Source organism: Ambystoma mexicanum, chromosome 9 (genome assembly GCF_040938575.1).
Source record: "Ambystoma mexicanum isolate Mex_15411 chromosome 9, UKY_AmexF1_1, whole genome shotgun sequence".
Classification (NCBI taxonomy): domain Eukaryota; kingdom Metazoa; phylum Chordata; class Amphibia; order Caudata; family Ambystomatidae; genus Ambystoma; species Ambystoma mexicanum.
This window is the reverse complement of record NC_090931.1, coordinates 332416905-332432526: the sequence shown is the minus strand read 5'-3', so window position 1 is coordinate 332432526 and position 15622 is coordinate 332416905. Positions and strand designations below refer to the sequence as shown.

Below are 15622 nucleotides of genomic sequence, written 5' to 3'. Positions count from 1 at the left end.
GAAATCGGCCTGTACGACGCACAGTCATTGAACGGTATGCCCGGTTTAGGCCGAACTGTTACAAGGGCCTCCTGTAAGGTTTCCGGGAGTGACCCCCCTTGTATACTATGCTCATACATTTGCAAGAGATATGGGCCTATCTTGGACGCGTAATATTTATAAAATTCGGCCCTAAAGCCATCGGGTCCCGCTGCTTTCCTGGATGGCAGGGATTTGATGGCCGCCAATACTTCCTCCAACGTTATCGGACAATTCAGTCCCTCCCTGTCTGCGTCCGAGCACCAATACAGGGCTGTCTTATCTAAGTAACTGTCTATCTCTGCCTGGGTGGCCTCCGTGTGGGATGAGTACAGATCAGCATACAAACTACCAAACTCCTGGGTGAACCCAGCATCGTCAAACCGGTCTATTTCATACCCATCTATCACTGATGTGACCCGCCCTTTGTGTGCCTCCCACCTTGTGGCTCTTGCTAGTAGCCTGCCTGGCTTCTGCCCTTCCCCGTATTGTCTTACGGTTGCCCCTCCCAACCCAGCATCCTTGCTTCCCTGCACGCCAGTGTCTTGAATTGTTCTAGCAGTCGTTTGCTCTCATCCCCAGGTCCCCTGCTGTCTGTAATACGCCCAGGTTGGACTCCACAGAGTCCAATTTTTGCCTGAGCATGCCGACCTCTTTGGCAATGCATTCCCCTCGGATCACACATTTGAAACATTCCCAGATGTTCCCTACTGACTATCGAGCCAGCATTGATCTCGAAGAAAGTGTCTATAGCCTTCCCTATTCTGTCGCGGAACAGTATATCTGCCAATGCCCCCCCCCCTAAATCGCCTTGGTTTCCTCTCTCTCTCCCTTCCCAACAATTCTACATCCAATAAGACTGGCGCATGATCCGAGAGGGTGCAAACTAGAATTGTCACCTCCTAGACTGTCCCCAGTAGTGCTTGGGATATTACGAAGAAATCTAGGCATGACTCAGTACCTTGAACCGAGGAGTGAATGGTGTATTGCCCTGTTCTTCGGTTCTTGATCCTCGACACATCTTCTAAATCCCATGTTTGTGTCATTCCCCTTAACTCATTTTGACTTTTTGTCAGGGATCGGGTAGGGGCTGCAGATCCGTCCAATGCTGGGTCCAAGACCTCGATGAAGTCACCCGCCAACATTATGTCTCCTGTTGGGGCATCCCACAGCTGTTTGTGAAGCCACTCTAGGGTTGCTACATTGTCTTGGTTAGGTCCGTAGTAATTGACCAGGCTGCACAGGCGGCCCTGTATCGTGCCCTGCACTATCAGGCCCCTCCCATCACCATCCCTTATCGTGGAGATTGGGTTAAATCCTACCGTGCTATGTATGAGGGTGCATACCCCTCTCGCATAGGAGGAGTAAGAGGAGAAAAATCTGTGGCTCCCCCATGACCTGCCAAAACTTGCCTCATTAGCTGTCGTGTCGTGTGTCTCCTGTATAAACGCGTCCCCTACCTGGTGGCGCTGTAGGTAGAGAAGAACCCTGAGGCATTTCGACGGCCATTTCAGCCCCCGCACATTCCATGTTAGGAACCTAATCGACCCAGCCATATGCCTCTACGTCCCTCATCCCTGTCCCGACCGATTTTCCTCGGGTGTAGGTGCGACCGATATCAATGCATGCAGCTTCCCCTTCCGAGTACATCTTAGCCATCTGAATGTTCCGATGCTCCTAAACACACGTCAACCTCGATGCCCTCCCCCCCGACTCCTCCAACCTGTCGGTTGCAATTATACCCCTCCCCCTCCCTAGGGTGGCCTCCCCAATATGCCAGCTCGCAAATAATGAACCTGCTTCCACTTGGGTCACAGCTAGCGGCCCGACCGCCGACCCCCGTCACTTTCAGCGATAGGGTCCATCACCACCCCCTCTTCCTTCCTTCCCTTGTACCGCATTGTACTGAAGTGATAGTGCCTCTGTTTCACCATGATTCTAGTCATTGTTCTCTCTGTGCCTCGGGTTCCGTGGCAATCGCTCAAGAAATTCGTCGGCCTCCGTTGGTGTGGTAAAGAACAATGCGCGCCCGTCGTGTACCACTCAGAGCTTTGCCAGAAACATCAAGGCATAGCAGATACCAGTGTCGCACAGCATTTTCTTCACATCCAGGTATATGCAACGTGATGCCTGAACCTTATCGGAAAAGTCAGGGAAAATCTTTATTGTGTCTCCTTTGTATGTCAGGGGACCTCTCTCTCTTGCTCTCCGGAGCGCTGAGTCCCTGTCTCTGTAGTTAAGCATACAATGATTGGTCATGGTGGCGTCCCTGGGATGGGCTTCCTGTCGCTGGGAATCCTGTGTGCCCTTTCCACCATCCGAGAACCCTTCCCGCCCCAAGGCCTCCCCCAAAATCTCATCTACTTTTGTTTCCATATTGCGCTGGTCCACCACCTCGGATACACCAATTATTCATAGGTTGTTAATTCTGGACCTCGATTCTAGGTTCTCCTGCTTCTCCGAGAGTTCTTTCAGGGTCCTCTTCATTTGCTGCAAGTCTCTAGTGGTTGTAGCTGCTTCGTCTTCTACCACTAAGATCCTGCCTTCCGCTTCGTCTAGCCTCTCCCCATTCTTGTCCAGGCGGACCTGCATGTGGTTCATCCTGCAGGTCAGCGTGTTCATTTTCCCATCTAAGGATTGTATGCCACTCAGCAGTTGGCAAAACATTTCTTTGATATCATTGAGCGTAGCAGCAGCGTCATGGGGGGATGATGTGGAGCCACCCTCTGGGGAGGCCATGGTCTTGGGGCAGACGCGGCTGGTGAGCAGTTTCAAACTGTAGCTTAGTTTGCTGTTTACCGCCCTTGTTTGTTTTGGCCATCGTCAGTGCCGCTGTTATGCTCCAGAGACTCTCCCCCAGATCGCTTCTCCATATGTTGTGCTGTTGAAGCCCAATGGGTGCCCTGGAGCGCTGAGTTGTTTGTTTGTGAGTATCCTGCCTAGAGCTTATGCCGCTCCCCCTGTGGGTGCTACAGCGTCTTTGCTACTACGATGGGGGATTGGACAACTGCGTGACTCAAGTCCAGGCACCTCCCTCATGTACAGTGGAGGGTGAGAGGCAGCAGACCATCTACTATCAGTGTCCCATGTGGGTGGAATGTTTACAACAAGCGTGGGGTTTTCCCGAAGATGTTGGATCAAGGTAAAGGGTGCACAGCCTTATGCTTTAGGTTATCATGAATGTCTGGGCCCTGTTCGCTCCTTCCTCCGGAGCTCAGGCGTCGGGTTCCTTTGGGCAAGTTTCCGGGGTGAGCCGCTCTCAGTGACCGTCCAGGCTTGGGGGATTTTTGTATGTTCCTGATAAGATGTACAACGGGTGGTGCCACAGCGATGTCCAGCCCTTTCTTCCGCTTTGTCGGGGTTGCTGTCCCGAATCTCGCACTGCAGAGGTTGCCTCCAGGCTGCCACTGGTGCGGGTGGCCAGAATCTTGCATGAGTTATGTCCAGAGGGTGCCCTCAGTGCACTGTTCCCTCCATGGTGGCGAGGTCTGCTGGCTGCCCGCCACATGGCTCCCGAATATCTGATTGCCTGGGGCGGAATAGACATCCCCCTAATCAGTTGCCTGGTGCGCGAATGTGTCTCCGCCCTTGCATGCTCCAATCCCTTGGTAACCCGGGTCACATCCCCCCAAGTGAGCAGGAACACTTTAGTTCTGTGTAGGGAGTCTGCAGGTCGTGATAGCCTGTACTGCGCTGCCCAAAGGACCCGCGCGTATCAGCAGGGTTAGCGGGCCTTCATTCACGGCTCGCTCCGATTTCTGTCAGTCCTTGATTGGGGTTTATCGTAGCTGCCCACCTTGTAGCGGCTCGGATTCAGCTGATGCACTGGGGGCCATGTCTCGGAGTCAATCAGGAGAGCAGGACTGGGGCGGTCTGGTCTGTGTCCCACTCTTATGATTCTGCTGCGCTTCTCAGATGTAGGAGAGTCCCTGGGTGCAGTCGGCCTAAGTGACCTGGTTGATCAAACGAGGAGTCGGACTGTCAGTGGGGGTCATAAGTGCCCTTGTGTGGTTGTGCGCTCCCCCACTTTCCAGGGGCGGGTCCGGGGTACCCTGGTCTCTACCTTGAGGCGCGCTGCACGAGTCGGTCTGAATCTGGGTTCAGCCATCACTCTCACGACAGGCGCCGGGGTGTCCCAGTTTCCCTGATCACGAGGGTGGGTGACTATGGGTTAGTCGGTGCAGTCACTGCCGTACTGCCACCTGGTGTGTCTATCGGGTGGGGGGGTCCGTCCTCTCAGGCCCCTGGTGGTCACTGGGTTGGATAGTTATTCTCGCTGTGCTGCCCAGGGAGAGCTGCCACCATCAGCTTGTTGCTGTGGCTGATCACGTGGGTCGGGTCCACACCACTCCCCGCTGTGCGTGAGCTGCCCTTCCGCTCCTTGCACATTGGCTCAGCGGTCAGCTATCACCGTTTCCTGGTTGGCTGGTGACACACGTCCAGGCGAGCTGTTGGTGTTCTGCTTGGTCCGCTCAACCCGGGCTTCTACGGTGTGTCCCAGCCACCACATGGATGGGCGGCCTCCTGCAACGCCACCAGGTCTCTCGGCGCCGGAGGATCAGGCCGGGGGTCCGGGCCAGTGGTTGCATCATGTCTGGGCTTCCGGGGGTGCAAGTGACAGCCGCAGACTGCGGTGCAGGATCGGGGGTCTCTCACCCCTCATGCCTCATTTCAGTACGTGTTAGAGTTCCTTTACTCGTTCTCCGCACCGGTAAGGATCTGTGGCTCCAGATTTCGTCAGCAGATCCCCGGCACCTTATTTCTCAATTCTCTGCACTTTGGGATCGGTTTCAGGGTGGAAGTGCGGCCGGATCGTGAACGGATGTTTCTTGTGAGGAGAGGAGCTCACGGGCTCGCAGCCATCTTAGGTGGCTCACTAGCGCCCCCCGTCATCATTTCTTGTCCCTGATGTAACACCTTAGTTTTCTAATTGGTGTTCAACATTACACTGAGGGAGTGGGGACCATGGCCTTGGGTCTAGAACTGTTGTCTTGCCTTTCGCCGGTTGGGTTGAGTGTTTTCTTTCAATATTTTTAACTTGGGTAAGTGGCCATGAAGCAATTTCTCAGACTCCCTTTAAAAATATGTGTTTATCTCATTTTGCATCCTGCAGTAGATCTATCAAAGACTTTAGTCTAATTCCTTCCATTTTCTTTTCTCTCGTAGTGCTTCCATCACAGATTCTATGTATATCAATTTCGAATTCATCAGGGCTATTAGCGTTGTTTGATCTTTATAATTTTCACTTAGATTTTCATATAATTTCAAAAACAGTGCAAAAGTTATTGTTACAGCCGCAATAATGGATTCCTGAATTTCGCCGCCCAGGCTGATTTAATGTGATCTTGTTGTGATATAGATGCTCTGGGTAGGCTTCCAAGATGAGGGCATAATCTAGATTTTTGTCTTTTCTGTCTCTCCCAACTAAGACTTTCGCTGTCGTCTGTTTGTCGAGTCTTCAGAGTTGTGATTATATATTAAGTCGATCGGGGGTACCTTATTGTCATTATTTCATTGATTTTCAAGACCAGCACTAGCTGGCGTCGCTTTTGATGTTACACCCTCGGGTCCCTGATTTAAGGGCTCATTATTGTATCACTCTCGTTTTTTCAATGGAACGCGAATCTTCCTATTTTTGCTGTATTTTTGTGACAATAGTTGCTGTTAGACTCACATTTTGGGCCGAAGAGCCGCATCGAGTTATGTCATCCACGCTCTGGGTAGCTTTTGAGCCAGTGTCTGTTTGTTTCATTGCTGCTCTTTCCCTCATCCTATTATCTGCTTCTTTTTCCTGCGCAGTCATGTTCCCTTGCAATAGTGGTTTTCTAATAGTGTCCCAAATTGGGCAATGCACCGTTTCATCTCTTGGTATTTACCTTTCAACTGTGTTTACATCAACTTTTTTGCCAAAATGTTGTCGAGTGTTGTAGGGAGAAGCGTCACAAATTGAATTCCAATGATCTTGTTCCACAGTGGTTGCTGCTGTGGGGATGTGGGGGTGGTCCTCCAATTCAAAGAACCTAATGGGCAGTTTATCTCCTGTTCAATGTATTTCTTTAATACTAACTGCTGTCTTATCCGTGGCTACAGGAGTTTGTCTTATCGTATCTTTCCCAAGAACACTGTCCGGCATTTTTGGATGTTCAGCCTCTTCTTGAAGCGAGGCTGTACTGGATAATATGTCCTCATCTGTTACCTCAACCATGTTCGGGATGCAATTAAGTCTAGTTGCTTGGGAACCATATTTCGTTTTTGAATGGGAGAGGGAGAATTTGGCATTGTTTTGACTTTGAAGTGTCATTTTAATGTGCCAGCATCTGAAGTCGAATAGCTTCTTTTAATTGCACACCTCTTTGTTAGTCTTGTCTCCTCTAATTTACTATCCACATGAGTCTTCGCTGCCTGAGATGCTGGAGCCTTAGTTAACACGGTTTCCATAGTGACAGGGTCTGTAACGGACTCAATCGCATGTGCCGTGTGCCCGAGAGCCTAAGCTCCGCCCTGCAAGATTGCCAGCATCAATGGCCCACCAATCTCTCCAATCTCGCTACCGGTCCTACTGGATTTCAGCGATTCCCAGGCATCAGAGGCGGTGCCGGTGTAACGCTCACCTGGTTCCCACGGAGGCGCGGCGTCGAAGGCGCAGAACTCTGAAGATGGACAGGAAGGGCCCCTCTATTCTGGCTTCCATGGCTCGTTGGATACCCTCCTGTGCGTGAAAAGGGAGTATTACCAACTGTGGAACAATGCTCAAGCCTCCCACTCTAACCCTCCACGATACCTCCTCCACGATTCCCTGTGAAGCCTCACCTTAGGGTTTGGAAGGATGAGCTCTCCATCCTGCTTCTGATGCAGGGGCGCGTTGAAACCCAGTTACTTCACTGGATTGAGGATTGATGGGAGTTCAGGTAAGCTTGACTGTTCAGGTAAGGCGCTGTAAAAGTTCTGTTCAAAAGTTCAAGCTTAATAATAATGTTCGTTGTCTAATTGCAGCAAGCGCTAATGCTTATGTCTTTTTCCCCTTAGGGGCCGGGGTTTGGAGTGCCGGAGATATGGCGCCTACCCGAAGTGAAACAGTTCTGGATGAGCGCTCAGGTAATGTCTTTGCATTCGCTCATTCAATGTCTTTGTCTTTTTTCCCCATAGGGGCCGGGGTACGGAGATGCCAGGAAGCGGCAGGACCCGAAATGCAGTGGGAATAATCCAACAGGTAAGACTTAAAAGGAAACTGAGCTTTCCTTATTCCTTTTCTCCCTCTCACCTTTGTTCTTGTCTTTTTTCCTCTAGGTGCCGGGGCGTAGCTGAATCCGGAAGATCGCTGTTGAAGATGGAAGCGCCTTGCAAAGGTGAGTAAAATGCAGCGCTGCAGCGATCGAAACGAAATGCCTTTAAAATGATGTCTTCCTTTTCAGGGCCGTTGGAGAAATGACTCCGGGATACAGATTTAGCAGGTAAGGGCTTTTCTTCTCCTATTCTCTTCCTTTCTCCCCTTGCAGGTGTTCCAGGGTGCTGGCAGGCGTGGCTGAAGTCAGGATGCAGGAGCTGACACGGTGAGCGTCCAGCTGCTAGGTGCAGAACAACGCGAAGCATGTGTGGCTGTTCGGGTGGGGTTTAAATAGCCTTGGAAGAAGTTTCTGGTATGTATCCTTCCACCAATCAGGTATGTATCCTTCCCCGACCACACCCGGGTGGTGAAGTAGTCCTACAGGTTAAGTAGTCCCATTCAGGCCTCAAGAGGGCCTGGATGAAGCAGCAAGGTCTGCATCAGGTAAGTGTGCACCCAAGCACTTAAACACATATCCTCTTCTATGAGCCTGGCGCCTAAGGCGCCAGGACTGGGGTCCGCTATGAGCCTGGCGCCTAAGGCGCCAGGACTGAGTCCAAAGGGCCCCGACTTGGGCCCGCTGAGACTTCCCTGGGGAAAATGATGTCTGCCTCTGGGGTTGCTGGGCCCGGCCTGGCTCCTTAGAGGTAGGCATCATGACAGCTGGCGTCAACAACGGCCCGGCCCGCAGCACACCACAGGTAAGGGTGGATAATCCTAAACACAGCGGTTTTGTCCCGCTTACTTCCTTTTGTTTGCTGTTGATATTTTTCCCCACTTTGCACCTGCTACTAAATAAGTAATTTTGAACAGGCGGCTCTACACTTAGGGGGGCGCTGATCATGGCCATTCGCAGGCCTTCAATTACGTCTTGCGTCTTAGAGTTATTTTGAGTGTTATGCATATTGAGAGTTTTAAGAGAGGTTTGTCATACCTGACTTCTTGTCCGTTGCCCATTTGGTTCAGTTTGGTCCGGCTCCATATTCCATATGCCAAAAACCTCTGTCGAAGCCTCTTAAGGAGCAGCGAAGTGCTGCAGGTGGACCCATTACGAACATTCTGCAAACACTCTGCAACGCTTCACGTCTAAGAGGGTGTTTTTAAAGATGGTATGAATACTGTAGACAGACTGTCCTGAGTCTTTAGGGCCAACACAGCACAGCAAAAAAGCAGCATAGGTAGTAGGTACTGGCAGTAGACACAATCTGCAAACACTCCGCCATTATCCTTAGCTGGGTGTTAACACATGCATACCCTCAACTTTCAATGCTGAACTGGTACTTTAACAGCTCCTTTTTCCTCTAATCCGGGGATTTGCTCTTGTCCATGTAACACTGAATAATATTGATCTATAGGAAACAATTTGGTGCAAGAGCTCTGGTCAGTGGTTGCTTGTGCTGTCTCTGTCTACATTTTCAAAGCGGCCTTTCCCCCACTACCAAAACTGTTCTTTGTGTGTTTATCCTGATGGATATCATTGGTGTTTACCTTAATTCTAAAAATCCTATCCAAAGCACTGCATTTTCCAATGTAAGACTATTGCCTGAACACGTCAATGCCATGAAGGCTCAGTACTATAAAGGGTATCAGGTAATCATGTCCTTATATATATGGTCGCCATACATAATGTCGCCGGGAAAAGGCTTGCGGCGACATTATATAGGTGACCATATAAATAGAAACAGGGGGAGCGGAGGTTGCAGCAGTGTCCCCCCGCGTCCCTTGAAGACATTTCTTTTGGGGGGGGGGGGGGTTTGCAGGGGTATCCCCTGCATGTTCCATGTACTAAAGTCTCAGCAAAAAACAGCAATTTTTCAGTGAATTTTTTGCATGGTGACATTTTTGTAGGGACATTATCACATGGAACCCTAAAAAGGTTATCTAGGTGAAATATCCTGCATTTATTACCCCGCAAAAATATAAATTAACATTCTAGGTTTACAAATATATTAAATGGTGTTTTACATATTACACTGTGCTTTTTACTATCCTGGTCTCCTCATGAAAATATAGCTTCTACTTCTCTGCTACTTCACTGTCCTGGGAGACCAGCATATACTGAGAAGCTCTTTAACATTGGTGTGGATTTTAGAACCCCAAACTTCTAACACCTATATTTCAGAGATCATACCTATAAGTGGCTACTAGCTTTTAAGATTACACAGGCCACTTCCTTCAGGTCAGTTTGTTCTGAAAGCAGAATGGCTAAACAAATAAATTATGTTTCATGCTAAAGACAACTGCATGCGTTCCTTTGAGACCAATGTTGTGCTTTTTCGTTGAGAAGACAACTCGTATTATTTTTTTCTGAATGGGGTGAAAACTGAATATTTTTGAGAGATCATCTCATGGAAAATGTTTGACCAGATGCAGAAACAGACCTGTCGACTTCTAGCCACTAAAGATTAACACAATCACCACTGCCTAAATGATTTGGCAGCACGAGGCATGAAACAAAATCATTGCGGGGCGTGAGCACGGTTGGAAAAAGTCAAACTGCATTTTATGCCCTAGTTAAATCCAGTTTAAAGTTCCAGGCAATAAAATCATGGGACGGCATTGCGAAAAATGTGTGAATCCTAAGTTTAAAAAAAACTTAATTCATGCATTTTAAATAATAAACACAACATTCAACAACCAAAATGAAATATTCAAAATTTGTAACAAACTCATTTCATCAGAAAATACCAAGACACTTCTTAACACACATCTTGTATTTTAAAGATTCGAACTGATCAACCAACGACTATAGTAGCTATCCCTAGAAGAACAACACAGTATTCAACCCTTGTAATAATAGTCCAGGTCAGGGTAATCAAAAAAACCTTTTTTAACACTGTGCATCAATATAAATCGCAGAATGTTCGGTTTCCTAGGTTTTCTGACATTAAATAAAACAACTAAAGCAAACTTGTTTATATCTCAACTGGCAAATCCTTGCCTCAGGTGTAGCAAAAAGATGATTATAGAAGATGACAGAGGCAAATATATCCCCTTCTAGGATTATATCATGTTAAAAGTGCCAGAAGGATTTACAGTTTTCACAATACCGGCATCGCAGAAAGCAATGGGTCGGCCATCAGGAGGGCTATTGCTGGTAGTTAATAACCCACTAAGTAGAGATGTCACACTACTACATAGCGGAAAAGATGGTATTCTCGCATGTAAAGTGGGAATAGATACAATAGGGGGACAGACACAACTCATAGTGAATGTGTACTGGAACCCAGCACAAATGGATCTCCAAAACTTCCAGCTGTTGCTATCTATATCAATGGAAAAGATAGCCCTACTTCATGGCGACACCAATGCAATCTTAGGAGGCGACCTGAACGCCAATGTATATCAACACAGAGCAGTGAAAACAAACTAAAATGGGCTAAAAAAACAAAGACTATAACTCAATTGGTGGACTATCTTAACTCATGAGGACTTAGTATGTTAAATGGCTCGATTTCAGGTGATAGGCCAGCAAAACCAACTTGGTCGCGATGCAACTCCTTCTCCACGCTGGACTATTTTTTTGCCTCCGAAGTTATTCAAACAAAGGATACTTCTATGGAAATCATATGGGGCGAAAGGAGTGACCATGCTTGTATAAAAATCAACATACCAGACTTTAACAGAATACAATCTGATAAATACGCCTATGATTTGTCCCTGAGAAAAGGGAAAGCAACATTGGTAAAATACAAGAGATAGGGGAAGAAACTTAATGATAAACTCACTCGCATTCCTTTAAGTGAACAAAAGGAAAACTGTAAACCTGAATGTTTTAAGAAATTTATTTGGGCTGTGCACCCACCAAGTGCAAGTTGACCTTGGAAAATTAATCATCATCAACATACATTTGCTGAAGAAACATGGATGAATAAAAAGGATTAAGAGAAAGCAGACGATTGAAAAAACTCATAGTAAACCGAACAATATTACGCAGATAGCTACAGAAACTCTCAAGAGCCTATAAGCAGTGGTCACGAGCGCGAAAATCTCTGGGTCATCAACAAGATAATGAACAGATGCTCAAAGTTCTATGTGAAAACAACACATGCAACTTTTGGTCCATTATAAACAACTTGTGCAAGATTCTAAACAGTAGCAGCTATCAGTGTAATTTAGTCTCCGAAAAGAACTGGGTAGACTATCTTACAAATAATTTCAAAAATACTTCAGAGACCCCAGGAGGGAAGAAGGAAGCTGTACAATGGGAGCTTAAATATGGCATCAAGTGTCATGATCTCTGCTTCCAAAAGGTCAGGGTTTTCCCAACTTCCTTGGAAGCAGATCCATAACCCAGGTTCCAAGTGCCAACCAGTCCCAATTGGGACCTTTTGGACCCAGTCCTGGCGCCAGTGGCACAAGGCTCATAAATATGCCCAGTCCCAGCGCTGGAAGCGCCGGGCTCATAATGCTTGGGTGGACTTACCTGTAGCAGACCATGCTGCTTACTTGCCTGCCAGTTGAGCCTCTGATCCTCTTCTGTTTGAAACTACTTTTCCTGTTGGGTGGGGCAGGAGCCACTCCCTAGATTCAGAACACTGGAACTCTTCTGGAAAGCAGGAACTCTTTTCTTACCTAGGCGTGGCTGTGAAAGGAGACACCTAAGCACTACAGGAGGCTATTTAAACCACACCCGATGGATGAATCTTGCTTTGCGTTATTCTGCATCCTCTGCAGCAGAACGCTCATCGTGTCTTCTGCATCTGATCCTGGGCCTAAGGAAAAAGGCTTACCATCCTGAATCCAGTCTTCAGCAACACCTATAAAGACAAGAAAGAACAGGTTAGCATTACGGTCTTCAGTGACAGCTCTTCACTTACCTGGTCCATCGGCTGTCACCAACGCCTCGCGCTGCATTCCGGCATCTGAAAGAGAAAGGCTTACCTACTCTTCGTGCGCTCCGGAGGTCTTCACAATGCATTCCGGCATCTGAAAGACAAAAGCTTACCAACTCTTCGCACGCTCCGAAGGCCTTCGGCGCTGCATCCCGCATCTGAAAGACAAAACAAGGTGCGTTTAAAGACATTGGGGAACTTTAATACTCACGTGCCATTACTCCTTTCCACATCTAACCCAGTGGGTATTCCGGCACCCTGCAGCCGCTCCGAACTTGTACCTGCAAAATAAAAAGACAGTTAGAGCGCATCGTGAAGCAGGCAACAAGCGCTTACTTACGTGCTTCCAGGCGCTTCTATTCATCACACGGGCTCCATCTTCAACTCACTTCAGCCCGTCATCCGCCATCGCCGGAACCCTGCAAAACAAGAGACATCATTACTAAAGACTTTAAAGACATTAGAATTACTCGAAACTTACCGTTCGTGCAGTAAACGACGGACAGCAGTCCTCTGAAGTCAAGAGGCCTGCTCCCCTTATCCAGTGAAGAAACTGGTTACAGCACTCTGCCCCGAGGCAGATGGAGAGCACAGCGTTCACTTACCTAAGGTGAGAGCGTTAACCTTTGGGGTTCTACAGGAGAAGAGAAAGGGAAGAAGAGAGAGACATTCAATAACCCAGTTCCTTAATCCCATATTTTCTATCTGCAGACATCTTACCCTTCGAGTCAGACATACAGTGCACAGAGGTCCAGCCCAAAGAGCCAGCCGTGTGTTACACATCACCTTTGAAGATACGGTATACGCCCAGTCAAGACCGGCGCCTCTACGGGAATCAGGTGAGCGTTACAGAACGCAAAGACTACCACAAAACTCCCGTCCAGGCGCTATGGAAACCTCGGATACCGACCAGCTAGCCCAGTTACTTGGGGAACTAAGGGCAGAAGTGCATGCAGCCCGTCAGGAAACGAACGCTCTAAGAAGGGAACTGATTATTTCCAAGGAGCGAACAGATGATCTCGCTAGACAATTGCTACAGTCACAAGCCGGACAGACCCCGTTACCCGCATCTGGGGGAAATCTTCCTTCTACATCCTCTATGAATCCAGTGCAGATCAACCTACCTGGGAATGTACCTCTGGCGCCGCCCGAACGATTTTCTGGTGACCCAAAGAGGTTTGCAGTATTTATCAATCAGTGCCGGTTGCATTTCTTATGCCGGCCAGCAGCCTTTCCAACTGATCAAGCTAAAGTAGCTTTCGTACCTTAGTGGCAATGCGGCAGACTGGTCGATCCCTCTAGTAAATCAAGATGATCCGGTCCTCCATGATTTTCAAGCTTTCCAGCTCAGTATGGAAAAACTGTTCGCAAGACATTCACAGGGGCAGGCCTTGGACAATGAGCTTCTTTCGTTGCGACAAGGTAATCAAGACCTTTTGGCTTATATTGCGTCTTTCAACAGACTGATAGTGGAAACTCAATGGCCTGAGGACCAAAGGATTACGCTGTTTTATAGAGGTCTACGTGGAGAGCTCAAAGATGTGTTAGCCCAAGTAGTGAATCCCCCACAAGATTGTTCGGACTATATAGACTTAGTCGTTCAAATAGATCACAGACTGTAGAACAGGAAGGCCGATCGTTCCAAGTTTGATGCTCAAGTATTTTCCAAACCGCCAACTCCTTCCAAAGGAGTAGACTCCGGGGAACCCATGCAAATAGGGGGTCTGAAAGGTCCTCTAACACAAAAGGAGCGGGAAAGGAGGAAACAGTTGCAATTATGCCTCTATTGCGGAAACTCAGGGCACTTTCTTCGAGACTGTCCGGTGAAACCTGCCAAGAAGGCAGTAGGAGCTGCAGTTACCAAAGTTACAAACTCTGAGCAGGGAAACAACCTCGCCCGACAAGAATAGAGGTCCTCTTGCCGAGCGTGAAAACCAGTTCCGTGACCTCGCATTTCGTGATACCTATGGTCCTCATTAGCCCTGATAATCCGGATCGATTACATGCAATTGAAGCTTACGTCGACAGCGGTGCCATCGGCAATTATGTGGATCATGAAATGGTTTTGAGGATGAATCTAACTCTTTGTCCCAAGGCTGTAAAGGACGTCATTACTACGGTGGATGGTACGGAGATAGCCTCCGGGCCAGTAACGCATACCACTCAAGAGGTGATGCTAGTAAGTCAAGATGGACACCATGAGAAGATCGTGTTCGATGTGATCAAGGCCCCTCAGTTTCAGATTATTCTAGGAATACCTTGGTTAGAGAAACACAATCCTCTGATCGATTGGCGAGCAAGAACGGTCCAGTTTCCAGAATGTGTCTCTACTTGTCACCCTCCACCTGGTGTTGCACTGGCAGCAATTTCTTCAGAGACTCCCCAGTTACCTCCCGAATACCTAGAATACCAAGATGTTTTCCGGAAGGATCAGGCTAACTCTCTACCTCCTCATAGGTCTTATGACTGCCAGATAGACCTGATACCTGGATCTACTCCTCCTTGTAGTAGAATTTATGCCCTCACCGAGCCTGAGAACCTTCACCTTTGACAATACCTGGATCAATACCTGGCAAATGGGTTTATTCGTCCTTCCAAGTCCCCTGCTTCTTCAGCTTTGTTCTTCGTTCCAAAAAAGGAAGGAGACCTTAGAACTTGTATAGATTATCGCTCCCTGAACCAGATCACCGTTAAGAATAGATATCCGTTATCTTTGATCCCTGAACTCCTGGACCAAGTCAGAAAAGCATGCATATATACAAAGCTGGATCTTAGAGGAGCTTACCACTTGGTACGAGTAAAAGAGGGCGATGAATGGAAGACGGCCTTCCGCACCAAGTATGGGCTATTTGAATATCAGGTCATGCCCTTCGGACTTTGCAATGCCCCGGCCGCCTTTCAATATTTTATGAACGATGTCCTCAGAGAGCTAATAGATGTGTGTGTTGTTGTTTACATTGACGACATCCTCGTTTATTCTTCATCGGAATCTGAACATCGGAAACACGTGAAAATGGTCCTCGAAAGATTGCGTCAACACAAACTTTTCGCTAAGTTGGAAAAATGTGTTTTCAACGTGACTGAAGTTGAATTCTTGGGATTCATATTATCACCTGGCGGAGTGCGTATGGATTCAAAGAAGGTCGATGCAGTTCTCAAATGGCCATCACCATCCTCCGTAAAAGGTGTGCAAAGCATGTTAGGCTTCGCTAACTTTTACCGCAGGTTTATCCCCGAATTCTCTCGAATAGTCCAGCCCATCACTGCCTTGTTAAAGAAAAACAAACGTTTTGAATGGTCTACCGAGGCAGAACAAGCTTTCCAGGATTTGAAGACTAAATTTATCTCTGCACCAATCTTAAAACACCCTCGCCCCGAACTCCCCTACATCGTGGAAACTGATGCTTCAAGCCTTGCCATGGGGGCAGTTCTATCACAAAAGGAC

At 48.0% G+C, this 15622-nt stretch overlaps 1 protein-coding gene across 1 annotated transcript in view; it reads right to left on the bottom strand.

The window, feature by feature from the left end:
- GTF2I (general transcription factor IIi) overlaps positions 1 to 15622 on the bottom strand; it is a 2618156-nt gene that overhangs the window by 713561 nt on the left and 1888973 nt on the right. The gene's annotated exons all lie outside the window — the stretch shown is intronic.